The sequence below is a fragment of the Kogia breviceps genome, chromosome 12 (assembly GCF_026419965.1).
Source record: "Kogia breviceps isolate mKogBre1 chromosome 12, mKogBre1 haplotype 1, whole genome shotgun sequence".
Lineage (NCBI taxonomy): Eukaryota > Metazoa > Chordata > Mammalia > Artiodactyla > Physeteridae > Kogia > Kogia breviceps.
Genome location: NC_081321.1, coordinates 7,851,568 through 7,864,696, shown reverse-complemented (window position 1 = coordinate 7,864,696; position 13,129 = coordinate 7,851,568). Strand labels below are relative to the sequence as shown.

At 43.4% G+C, this 13,129-nt stretch overlaps 1 long non-coding RNA gene across 1 annotated transcript in view; it reads right to left on the bottom strand.

Annotated features, from left to right (window-relative positions):
* Positions 1–7,469: 7,469 nt before the first annotated feature.
* Positions 7,470–13,129, bottom strand: part of LOC136792252 (uncharacterized) — a 39,916-nt gene continuing 34,256 nt past the window's right edge. The window contains exon 3 of the long non-coding RNA XR_010835763.1: positions 7,470–7,550. This is a non-coding gene — a long non-coding RNA (uncharacterized lncRNA). The remainder of the gene's footprint in view (positions 7,551–13,129) is intronic.

Here is a 13,129-nt window from a genome sequence, read left to right as displayed (position 1 = left end):
GCTCTTCTCAAGATCTTCCTTCCCCCAACGCCACAGTTCCTGAACTTTTACACTCTATCTCCTTGGATTTTATCCAGACCTGCATTCTCGCTAGTCTTATCTTAGGTGCCATTATTTCTCTGTATGCCTCTCTTTCGTGAGTCTCTGAAATCCTGACAGGGAGAACTCGTGTAATTTTCACCTTCTTCTGAGCATTGTTCAGCATCCTAGGAGGCATTACCAGGTGCTCAGTGAAAGATCGATGACCGAGGATTTGGGGGTGGGGGAGGGGTGGACCTGGAGTCAGCAGTGATAAAAGAAATCTCATTTTATTACTGTGGACAGGAGAACCAGAACGGATCTATAAATGGGAGCAATTACATAAAGGAGTCCTGTCTTATGACCTCAAGGAAGAATAAGGACTTCTTATCCTTTCGGTGGAATCCCTTCAGGTAAAACATCTCATCAGCGGACCACCTCCCACCCAAAGGCTACTTGCTTATCTTTTCTTAGAGGTTTACATTAACATCTGGTGCCACAGGGCTTCAGGTTCAGAATGTCCTTTCCCTACTCTAATTTCCCAGTCACCAACATTCATACCAAATGCGCGACAGTCTCCGATACAAATTTCTCAATCCCTGATTTCAATCATTTCTCCTTCTGAACTCTCAGCATTGTTCTTTTCCTTGTTTACTTGCTTCGATAAGGTATCTGCCTCCTAAACTAGATTGCAAAATCGAGGCCTAGGCTCCTATGCTCTTCCCTTCCCAGTTCTCCTCTCCAATGAGGATGGGAGAGGGTAAGAGGAGAGATTACTCTTTCTTCTTAATTTTGCACATAAGTGCATGATAAATATTTGTTGGGAGGGGGAAATGATGAGCAGTGTTTATTGTTGTATTTCCCTGCTTCCAGCCTCAGGAATGACTATTATTTTCTCAACTAGGACTTGTCACTACTGAACCAAACTGCAGAGCACTATCAATATGAATGGTTTCGTCATTACCGTTTTGACTAGAAGCGGAATAGAGATTTACCAAACCAAGGAATGTGTTACCAGCAAGAGCTAGTTACAAGCCAGTGGAAATCTGTACTTGAAAGAGTGTCAGATGGGGATGATTCCTGCCACAAATGGCAGGGGCGACAGGATCTTTGTGAGGAATGACACCACCCATGGTACCAGAACAGTCCACCAGATTAGAACAGTAACACGTATGTACGTACACACGCACGCAGCTTTATGAGTATGCATTCTATAGAAATCTGGCTTCCTAAGTCCTAAGGGCCAGGCACACCCTGCTGGGAATTTTGTTTATTAATGCTCTTTAAGCAAAGGTGTGATTTATAGCTCTAGATATACAGCCACAAACAACAGCTAACACAAACACATTATACTGAAGAAAGGACAGCTTGGGAATTTGAACACTTGACATCTGGGTTTGGGTCACTCCTTCTGGGTCTCTAAGATCAGGCTGTGTGACCAGATTTCTGGATTAATTTCAAGACCTAACACTGTGTGATTCTAAGTCATCCCTGTTTTACTGAGAGATCCATTATGTATGGGTTTCCTTTGTTCGGGCCATGGAAGCAGTACGCGTGTTACAGTGGTTCAAGCTTTGCCCCTGGACGGCAGGTTCCATGGATTTGTGTTCCAGGCTCAGCCACTCACTAACTGTGGCCTGAAACAAGTGGTTTAACTTTTCATTTTGTTCATTCATTGTGTTCATACATTGAGAATAATAGTATCCACTTCACAGAACTGCTGTGCAGATAAATATGTTTTGTTTATATAAATTAAATATACGTATATCTAGCCCCTGGAACAGTGATTGCCCTGTAAAGTGTTCAATAGATGTTAGCTGTTATTCTAGCAGACTTGATTCCTGAATTCTGTTTTGCTTAAGCTAAACTTAAGCAGTGACATTCCTCAAGTCCATGCCAGTTGCTCTGTGAAAAATGTGGGAATAACACAGAACATGGTCTTAAACTGATTTGAAGAATGTTGTTGCTGTTTTGAAATTATGATCTTTATTTATCACTATAAAGCCATATTGAAGCACCAATTCCAGAGGAGGAAAATTAGCTATGTGTCCCTTCATCTTTTTGACTTGCCTATGTCCCTTTCGGAATCCATCCAGGACTGTGGCTTTTCCCCCAACACACAGAGCCCTGTGTCTATTTTCTGCCTTGCTTTCCTTCTTACCGCTTGTACTGTGTGGTGTATGAAGTGTATATATATTTTACTTCTTTAACTGGCCAGTTGCTTCCTCCACAAGGTTATGCTTCATTACGGCCAGGAACTTTGTTTTGGACTTTGCTTGGTCCCTCACACCTAGAACAGTGCTTGGTATCTTACAGGCACTCAATGAATATTTGTTGAATAAATTAAGTCTGGTATATATATTTATGTTTTGAAAATGTCTCTCTGGTGGCTCTTAATTTTACTCATACTATATTGGGAGAAGACCAGGCAACAGTGCGTGAAGAAAATTAACCAAGCCCGTTCCCATGTCACCTCAGGGCCTTTGCACTTAATGTTCCTGCAGCCAAGAACACTCTTTCTCCAGATAGCATATAGCTGTCTCCCTCACTTTGTTAAAAGCTTTTCTCAGGGAGACCTTCTCAGAGCCCTATGTAAAACAGCATAGCCACTAACTTTCTCCAGACTTTTGCCACACCAGCACTATCCGTAACCCTTCCTCGATGATTTTTTTTCCACACTACTAATCTCATCCAGCTTATTTATATTTACTTGTTTATTTCTTGATGTCTCTCTTCACCATGATGTCAGGAACTAAGCCTATTTCATGTTCTACTAATACTTAGAACAATATCTGACACTCAATATGTATCTGTTAAATGAGTTAATATACATGTCAGAACATATAAAAAGGATGGCAGCATTTATATTTTCTTTAAAAAATAATTTACCGGGCTTTCCTGGTGGCGCAGTGGTTGAGAATCCGTCTGCCGATGCAGGGGACGCGGGTTCGTGTCCCGGTTCGGGAGGATCCCACATGGGCCCGTGAGCCGTGGCCGCTGAGCCTGTGCGCCCAGAGCCTGTGCTCAACAACGGGAGAGGCCACGACAGTGAGAGGCCTGCGTACTGCAAAAAATAATAATAATAATAATAATTTACCCCTTATAATAAAAGCGAATCATGCTCACTCAATGAAATTATTATTATTAAAATAAATGAGAAATATCCAAAATCGTATTATACACGTAGAATCACACGAGGCAATTTGGTAGCATTTCCTTCACAGCCTTTCATAGGTGTCTATTATGCCCTGCTTTTTCCTTTTTACTCAGTTATAGGCAAGTTGTATATATAGTTTTGCATTTGCTTCCCGCCTCCCCTCCCCGCCCCCATTACAGATTATTCTATTATAGTTGTTGCCCACGTGACTTTTAAAATCAGGATGGTGTATTGCCAATGCAACCTCAAAGCACAATTTAAAAATTCTTTATTTTCTCTGTCTTCTCTGCCATTCCTTCATGAACTTAAATTCCATTTTATCCCTGAACTGCATGGGAGAGATGACAGTTCTAGAAAAAAAGACTGCTTCAGCTCAGGGTGGTATGGCTGAAGGAAGAGGAGGAGAGGTGGACTGAGGGGATAGGTGAGGCAGTTGGAACAGGAGGCCAGGGCCACTCTGACTGCCCAGATTCCCTTAACTGGTGGGAGTGCTCTGTCGCTGTGCAAAATCTAAAGGAAGAATCGCAAGTCTCTCCTGGAGCCCTTGGGGAGGGTTCTGAGCCTCTGAGCCAAGGTCCAGGAGCAAAGGACCTGTCAGGTGAGACGTGGGCCGTGAAAACCATGACGAGGTACCAATTTTTCCCAAGGGGCTTGGGGCATGTGCGGTGAACAGTATAATCTGTGGGAGCAGGGGTTGATCTTCTCAGCTTTCCATCATCCATTCCAAGCCTGCTGTCCTAACGACTCAGGTGTGGTGCATGTGGCCGACAACATCCAGGAGCTCTTGCTATTTAAATGTGCTTTCCAGTTTTAGGTCACATGCATTTTAAGTCATGGTTGCTTTTTCAGGGAATCACCTAGTTCTCACTTGACCCGGACATTCTCTTCTCCTGGAGTCTTTCTCCTCTTTTTTTTTTTTTTTTAAATTCCACACGTTTGTTCGGTTCACGTTCAGTGAATAAGAAGATTGCAGCTTCTAGCCAGGCTCGGTTTAGGAAGGTGACCGTCCTGAAGGCTCCTGGCCCGGGACCCTGGAACAAGCCCGCAATCCTGACATTTCTCCTACTTCCTTTTCCTTTTCCTCACTCGTGCTCTCTGCTGCATTTGTGGACAGAGTGGAGAGTGCTCAAAGACCCTGACTTGCTTCTTATCAGCAGGGTCATGTGCTTGTTTATGTGAGGCTTTTCTTCTCTCTCTCTTTCTTTCTTGAAAGTTCATCATTAAGACCCCTTAGTACTGGCTGGAAGAATTTGGGGTCAAGAAAAATTGTTGGAAGGTTCAGAGCTAGGCTCAGGTCTTGTCTATATGCTGTGAATCAGCTTTTGATGAATCCATCTGTTGACATATGTTTTGTTTGGGGGAGCGGTAAATTATGCTCAGACTGAAATGGTCTTTGCCAATAGTTAATTGAGCACAGGTTCACTGCAGGGATTACAATAATTTCACCAGCCTATAGCATATAGGATAACGGTCTCAATAAGCCAATAAAGAAATGACATACTCCTAACAAATGATAGATTAATTACACTATTGTTCCCAGGTAAAGGGAGGGGACAGAAATAAAGTCTGCGTTCGTATGAGGTGTACATTTCTTTTTTTTTTTTTTTTTTTTTTTTTTTTTTGCGGTATGCGGGCCTCTCACTGCTGCGGCCTCTCCCGTTGCGGAGCACAGGCTCCGGACACGCAGGCCCAGCGGCCATGGCTCACGGGCCCAGCCGCTCCGCGGCATGCGGGATCCTCCCGGACCAGGGCACGAACCCGTGTCTCCTGCATCAGCAGGCGGACTCCCAACCACTGCGCCACCAGGGACGCCCTGAGGTGTACATTTCTTAATGAGGTTGGTTTTCTTTCGGGAGAGTTAGCTTAACCGACCACAAGCTGCTGTCCAGCAGTGGTGAAACTCAAGTGGAAAGTCCCATGTTGTTAGAGCAGTTGCTAGGGAATGAGGGCACATGGGTGTTGGTGGCCAAGGTGAGCTTCTTCTCAGGCTGCTGCACGGCTTTGGCCACTGCCAGTAAAACGGTCACCTTCACCAAGGCAGGAGCTAAAGCACCAAGGTCTTTGGAGACTAGATCAGCAAGGGGTAGCTTTGCCAAGATGGAAACTCTCATGTAGTCCTCACAAACTCTGGGTATTTATAGCCTAAATATCCCCTTCTCTTAGTTGCTTCATCTGTTTTTATTGATAAGCCTCCAGGGCAGCCCCTTAGCAGCTGAGCCTGAGTGCTTATCAAGAACAGATGAGATGGTGACATCCTGATACAGCTTACTTCACTCTTATAGCAAAACAACTTTACTCCTAAAATCAACTCCTTTTTTGTTGTCTTTGCCATAAATAAGGGGATTGAAACCACTTCACTTAAGTCATAAACAACTGGACTGAAATCGTTATCAAAACAATACACAACAAAGTTGTTATGGATATTTCACCAGCCCTTGAAATTGCCATTAACTAGCTCTGTGTTTCTGGATGTTTCTTAACCTCTCTGTGCCTTAGCTTCCTCATCCTGCCTGGGTTGCAGAGGGACACGTGAAGAGTTCCTTTGTCCTGTTACTTCTCTGAGTTTCTTCAAACTCGAGGATAACTTCTTTTCATCCTCTTATCTTGCCCCTGAGATCTAGCTGATCACTGGTTTTCCCTTTTACCTTCTTCCTTTCCTTCTAATAGATTTTACTGAATTCCAATCTTCCTCTCATCTTCCCCTTCCCCATCCCTCAATTTATTTCCTCAATGGAGGAAAACTAATTTTAAAGCCAAAACATAGCTTAAACAGCTGGCTGGATTTTGCTAACACTCACATGTTTCCAGAGTATACTTAACTTTGCAGCTACAGAATATATTTCATGTTTTTCCATATCTGTGGGTTTTTTCTTTCTGAGTTTCCTTGTTCTTTTAGCTTTATTTATTCTGATTATTTCAAGTAAGAGGACGCGGTCATAAGGATTTGGATTGATCTCTGATGCTTTATACTAGCCTTTCTTTTTAAGAAAGAAAGGCTACTGATTTACTAAACTGGTTATCTCTGCTCAATTCCCAGTAGGTTTTGATACTTCATAGTGCATACATTTTTATTTGAAAGTGACAGCTGCATTTAATGATTCTAATAACTGTCCCCTTTTGTAAAGAAAGGAATGTCGCCCGCCATTCCAGTTCTATAAGGATCAAGCCATCAGCCCTGTCGCTGCAGTCGCTCAGGATAACGCACCCTGAGGGGAATTCAGCGTGGAAGAAAACAGGAAGCATTCTCTTCTTTGGATATACTGGCCTGTGATAGTTAGGATGCATCTCGACGGAAAAATTTCAATGACCCCAAGATTCTTGCATCTTCTCATACATAGAAGAGCACTCATATCATTAACTTGAGATGTCTGTTCTTTGTGAGCAGCAGTACTCTTTTGATGCTCAATTCAAAGTGTGGGTTTTTTTTCCCCCTCCAGCGAAAAATGCATAGCTATCCTGGCTCCTTCCTTTCCTCTTCGGAGCAGCTCCTCAGAGCTATCTGAGAGGCTGTCTGCTCGGCTATAGTCCTCAGGAAGACCCCCTAATAAAACTCAACTTGCAACTTTTAGGTTGTCTGTTTTTCTCTCAGTCAACACTTTTTGTTATCCTTGACTTGCCTTGAAATCTTTGATTTGGTCCCTTATATCCAATGACTCCCACTCATTCAGCCCCTGGTGACCGGCCCAATGAATTTTAGTGGATCGTCTATCAATTAATTCTCTTTCTACCATAAGCAGACCGCAAAGTGGGGGAATGGCCCGGGCCTGGGTGTTGCCTTACCTCAGCACAGCCGACATCTGCCCCCATGCTTCTTTCCCCACCGGAGACCCAGCACGAGGAGGGCGACCTTGGCCGTCTTCTGCTCCCAGGGAGTCTAGTGCTGACCCCAAGTGGCTCGGCTCCCCTGGGCCCTGCAAACTCTGCCTTCTCACTCACCATCTTCTCTGCTGCTGGTCAGCTTGCTACCAACTTTAAACACCTCAGCAACACTCGGTATTTATTTCCAAAGTGTCTGAATCAAGTTCACAGGAAATCCCAGGCACAGCCCAGTTTCCGGGTTGCTAGCTTTCTCACTGGCCTTAAGGAAATCTCCATGAATCCCACCTCACCTGGGTCTGGCTCAAATTTTGATTTGTTTCCTACCCCGTTAATTATTTCATTCCTATAAGAAATGGTTTTGGAGCATCTGTAATGTATTAGACACAGACTCATGAAACAAAGCCCTGCCAGGACCACGTTGGGTGAGTTACAAAGAAAAAGTCTTGGAAGAAGAGAGTGGGGTAAAGAACGTTACCGTTCAATCTGTCATCAAAGCGGCAGTAGGGGAAGCTGTGAGGATTTTTTTTTGCCTTCCAAACTAAGGCTGTCTGGAGCCCTGAAAAATAATAATAATGAAAAGTAACATTTGCATCTTTTTTTCTAGAGATCAGCGTAACAGCTCTGAAGGGGGACAGTATCACGAGGCTTCTTTTCCTCTGCAGAAATGAGTTTAGGGTCCTAGTTAGTAAGTGGTAAAATCAGGGCCGGAGTCCAAGTCCTAAGTTCACTCTGGTTGTTGGTGAGTTCCTGACTCTTGGGTGTGGAAGTCTCTGGCTTTTGGCCTTGGACAGCGAAGGAGGGCTTAGAGCCCGAGCCGGCTGTGATGTAGGGAAAGCTGTTGTGCGAACGTTACTAAGGAGCCTCGCCCATCCGTCTTGAGTTTCCCCGGACATCTCACCTGCGTGCCCTCTCTGCCACCCTTAGTAACGTTTAATGAATGGCAGCTCGTCTAAACGAGATGGCAAGGTGAGGGTACCTGGAAACAGAACAAAGTCAAACGCTCCGCTCCAGTACAAGGCATGAGCCCTTCCGCGGTGTTCTTTTTAATGTCAACAATAATAAGGATAAATTTGGACAATGGCAATCAGGTTGGTCAGCGGGTAGAGCAGGACCATAAGAATGGTTTTATGGGAGTGATTCAGAGTGTGTTTGCGCTAGTGAAGTCCAAACCTCTCAGTTGTTTCCAAATTTTTTTTCTGAGGAAATTCTCACTCCTGACAAGGGAAATTGGACTGGACAAGTAGCAGGGAAAAGGCATCATCAGTTCCTTAGCTGGGAAGAATTAAGTCTCTCTGTCACACAAGCAATGCAGCAAAGGCTGTCCTGTCCTGTATGGTAGCTGCGAGCAGTAGATGACTATATAAATTAAAATAATTAAAATTAAATAAAATTTAAAACGCAAGCACTCAACAGCCACCTGTGACTAACGGCTAAGGTACTGGACAGCGCAGAGAGCATTTCCAGATGGTGGGGAGCGCCACGGACGTGCCCTCTACTCCCGTCTCACAGTGAGGGAGGTGGGAGAGAGACTTACCGTAGACTTTGCTGAAACATTCGGTCTCTTGCTTGTTATTTGCTCGACTGCCTTTTGTTTCATGTCCTCTGCATGAAACAATGCCCACAGATTGAGACACACCGGTGGAGAATTCAGTGACGTTTGGGAACAGGATTTCAGTTAGGAATTCATTGAAGGGTCATTTGAACCATTTAGTGAATAATCCAGGAAAAGAACCCACTGAGAAATCCAAAGAGAAGCAGGCAGAACAGCCTCAAGTTAACCCCAGTGAGGAGTGCAGCTGCAAAGGCAAATCCTAACTGAGTATAACGCAGAGTACAACCAACAGCCTGCCTGGGAATCCGATGGACAAGGAGGTGGAAGAAATAGCAATAGAAAAACTTACAAGTAAAGTCGTCTTTTGAATACTGTTTGAGGAGTCTAGGGCTCTTCCTCTACTTCCAGTAAGATGTTAAGACGTCCTTTACCGGCTTTAGTAGGATTACAGCAGCAGCACTGTGCCCTCGGGGCTCTGGCCTTGGTGACACTCTGCTCTTTAGGGGAGTATCAGAGGACAGGTGGAAATCTGACCCCTATCCTGCCACCTCGTGTAGTCCCAGGATGCGGGGAAGGGCTCCTCTGCCGGCACGTGGAAACCAAGGCCCTGTACTTCGCGGGGCAGGTCGGGGTGACTGGGATCTGTTAAAGCGAACACGTGACCAGCAGGCTCCAGAATCTGGTCTCATTCTCTTGGACCATCTAGTCATAGGGGACCCCAGTGTCACAGTGGACAGATGGGGGTCTTATGATCACACCAATATTCATCTCAGGAATATTGTGTCCCAGAGAGTTTTTCTCCCTGTTCTTTCTCAAGCTTTGAAAACCTACTCTGTTCCAGGCCTATGGCTAGGCTCTGGGAAACAGAAAGAGGATTTAGACAGACCTTCTCTAGGTTCTTGTAGCCTAACGTTCTGTGACTCTATTCCACACGTGTCTGTAGCAGAGTTATTTCTGCAGTGCCGTGACTGGTTTCCCCTCTGATGAGGCTCTCTCTAGTAATGGGCCTAACTGCTCTGGCGCCCTTGAAGTGAAACAACTGTATCTTGTTACATGTTATTATTCCAGGGACATTTGATGCTGGGATGGAATCAGCCCATTCTGTACTTCGACAAGTAAGTTTGCTTATTTATTTAAATAGACTTTATTTAAAAAATTTTTTTAAATTTCTATTGAATGAAGAATTGTTTAAATGCTATAGTGCTTTACAATTTTCAAAAGTTTCACACACATGATTTCATATAAGGCCATAATAACCCTTTTTCCCCCCTTACCCCTGTGTTCCCTCTCCCCACTGGTAACCACTAGTTTGTCCTCTACATCTGCGAGTCTGCATCTCTTTTGTTATATGCACTAGTTTGTTGTGTTTTTTTAGATTGCCCCTATGAGTGATATCATACAGTATTTGTCTTTCTCTGTAAATAGACTTTATTGTGTAAAGCCGTTTTAGGTTCACAGCAATATTGAGCAAAAGGTACAGAATTTCCCACAACCCCCTACTCCTGCATATGCATAGCCTGCCCTGTGATCAACACCTCCTGCCAGAGCAGTACATTTGTTATAAGTGATGAATCTACATTGACACACCATCATCCAAAGTCCACAGTCTATACTGGGGTTCACTCTTGGTGTTGTTCATTCTATGGATTTGGACAAATTTGTAACAACACATGTCTACCATTACAGTGTCATAGAGAGTGGTTTCCTTGCCTTAAAACCCCTCTGGGCTCTGCCTGTGCCTCTCTCCCTTCCTTCTAACCCATGGGTAAGTTTATTTATTTATTTTTTTGGTCTGTGACAACTCTTGAATATCAGACTTTCTAATTTTTAAAAAATACTCCTTCCCACTTCCTCTTCACATAAAGGACAATGGGAAATCAGCCGCTAGAAAGGAGGAGGGAGAATTATATACTCTTTGACCCTATTACTGAAGTTACCATGTTTTATTTTTCTGTAGCTTGTTTGTGTGAAACTCTCCATACAAATACAGATTCCAGATAACCAGTTGTGCCTTTCTTCGAGGTGATGGTGGATATCTACCTAATACCCAATTTCTTAGATGCCCATTGCCTCTGAATCCATTTTCTCTGAATCCAGTTTCTACTATGCATTTAGATGTGGAAAACAAGAATTTACTTGTAATGCCTTTGGCACCTCAAAGGGGGCAGAAGAGCTCTTCCCACAGAATTAGATAATGTCCTGTGGTAGAAAGAACACTGGATTTAAAGTCAGATTTTAGTCCCAACTCTTCTATGTGCGCTTGGTAGATGATGATGATTGTAGTACTGGCTACAGTATTTTTTTAGTACTTACTAAGTATAGGCACTATCCTAATTCTCACACAACCCCATGAGATAGGTATTGTTATTCCCATATTACATATGGGAAAACTGAGGTAGAGATAAGTTAAGGAATTTGCCAAGAGGCAGTGTTGCAACTGGAAGCCAGACAATCTTATCTAATCTTTCTGAACCTCCACTTCCTCCTCACTAAAATGAAGGCATTGGGCCATAAATCACTGAGTTTATTTCTGTCCTAAAACCCTCCGGGTCTGTGAAGTTTGACAGATGGGCAGCCCACTATGCCACCTGCAGGATGGTTTGGTTTCATGTAGTAATTATAAAAATTAAAGGTTGCATGGCCTGGATAGTTGCCTTTATCAGGACTGCAAGAACTTTCCTTTTTACTCCGTTATTTAGGTTTTGGTTGCTGTTTTTTAGGGCATGAAGTTGGCATCAATTGAGACAAAGGAGCCAAAATATCTGTTCCTTAAAAGGAAGCATGGACCGACCCATTTTTCTTACCTCTGAAGAACCAGTATCAAGTCCTGAAGATATTCAGTAAAATTGGAATAACACCCAACACAAGGCTGTTGTGATACTCAAATAAGATATAATGCGTGGGAACTGTTCTGTAACTTGTCAAATTCTATATAAGCGCAGGAGCTATTGGTATTGCCATATAATACTGATTCACAGATCAGAAACTGGGTAGTTTTCCCATTTGATTTCTACGCATGGTGCATTTATAGGAAGCTTGAACACACGTTCTGCCTGCTCAGATTAGTATCCGTGCTGATTTAAGGGTAAGACACTCTAGCCTTATTTTTGCTTTTCTAGGGTTAAAACAAATCAACCTCTGTAAACAGACCCCTAGGATGTTTAGTCACTAGCCAGAGTCCCAGGGGCACAATGCCGTTCCATTTTCCATTAAATTTCCCTAACTAGTTAAAAACAGAAAGTGCAGGCAGGGCAAAATTCCTGCAGATTTCATCTAAAATGCGGCTTGAGTCGTGACTTTAGAATTCTGCTTGACCCCAGCCTTCTCATCCCTATGCATATCACCCACCTGTATTTTCTTGCATGGAAAAAGAGGATACATTTCAGAATTTCTGGACTCTCTTTTTTCTGGCTTCCTGGATCTTTGGGCTTGCGTTACACACACGTTTCTTGTTTTGGGCACCCACTGATGGATCACACAGAATGGCCGTCATAGGATGGCCCACTGAATTGAGAACAGAGAATATAAAAAAAGTTGGTGTGCAAAGGTCAGTTTCTTCATTTATTCGCTTATTCATTCCATGAGTATTTATTTTATTGACCTCCCACCATATGAAGAACATGGTTGAGGATATTAAAAAAAAAAGGAATTGATTTCTCTGGGCATAGTGGGGCTCTTTGCTGGCCAGGGTAGTTGGAGGAAACAGAGCAAGTTTTCCTTATCATTGATATTGAGTAATGCCCACACGAGGCCATCCGGATGAGGCACCTTAATCGTAAGTCACGGGGGCCTGGAAGGCAAAATATCTGTCTGGCTCTCCTTCCAGAATTTTCCCCATGATTAAGATTCCATGGATTCTTGCTGTAGTTCTCAGAAGATATTTTTATTGGCTAAACCATCAAACATGTTTTGGTGCTTTAAGCAAGACAACACGCAAGCTTACATGCTGTTGGCAGTGCTTCCAGCTACAGATAGAGAATGAAGGTGAACAAGGTGTTTGCTCTGATGGGAAGGGCTGCTTTTCATGGAAGCAAAGACTGGAATAAGTTGAGAAAGTACTGATCTTAGTTACTTGGAACTGAATTAGAATTTTCCTTGCCTCTCACTATTTCCCACCTTAGGTTTAAAATAAATTAGGAAAATGTGCTTGTATTTATTTCCCCGTAACTGATGGTGAAATAAATGCCAATCACGGGACATTGTGGGTTTCAAACAGAAAGGGTGAGGAATCGGATACTTCCTGGTGTTTCAAGAGAAACCTTATTCTGGACAAGATGGCTTAGGCTCAGGCTACTGTCCACTAAGTCTGTTGTGATTAGATGAATTCTAGATGTCTTGGTTCTACCTCTTGGCATTGCACTAAAGAGCCGTGACCTTGAACAAGTCACTTACCGTCTTGGATTGCTATCTCCTTGGTTAGCACTCAACATTTAACTACTTATGGAGGTGACAATGCGCTGGGTGTGCACTTGTAGAAAGATATTAATATGCATTCTGCCAAATCTCTCAGAATTGGTCTCAGAGTGAATTTGGATTTGAAAGCCCTTTGAAACATTTATAAACCTCACGCATCTCAGAACAAA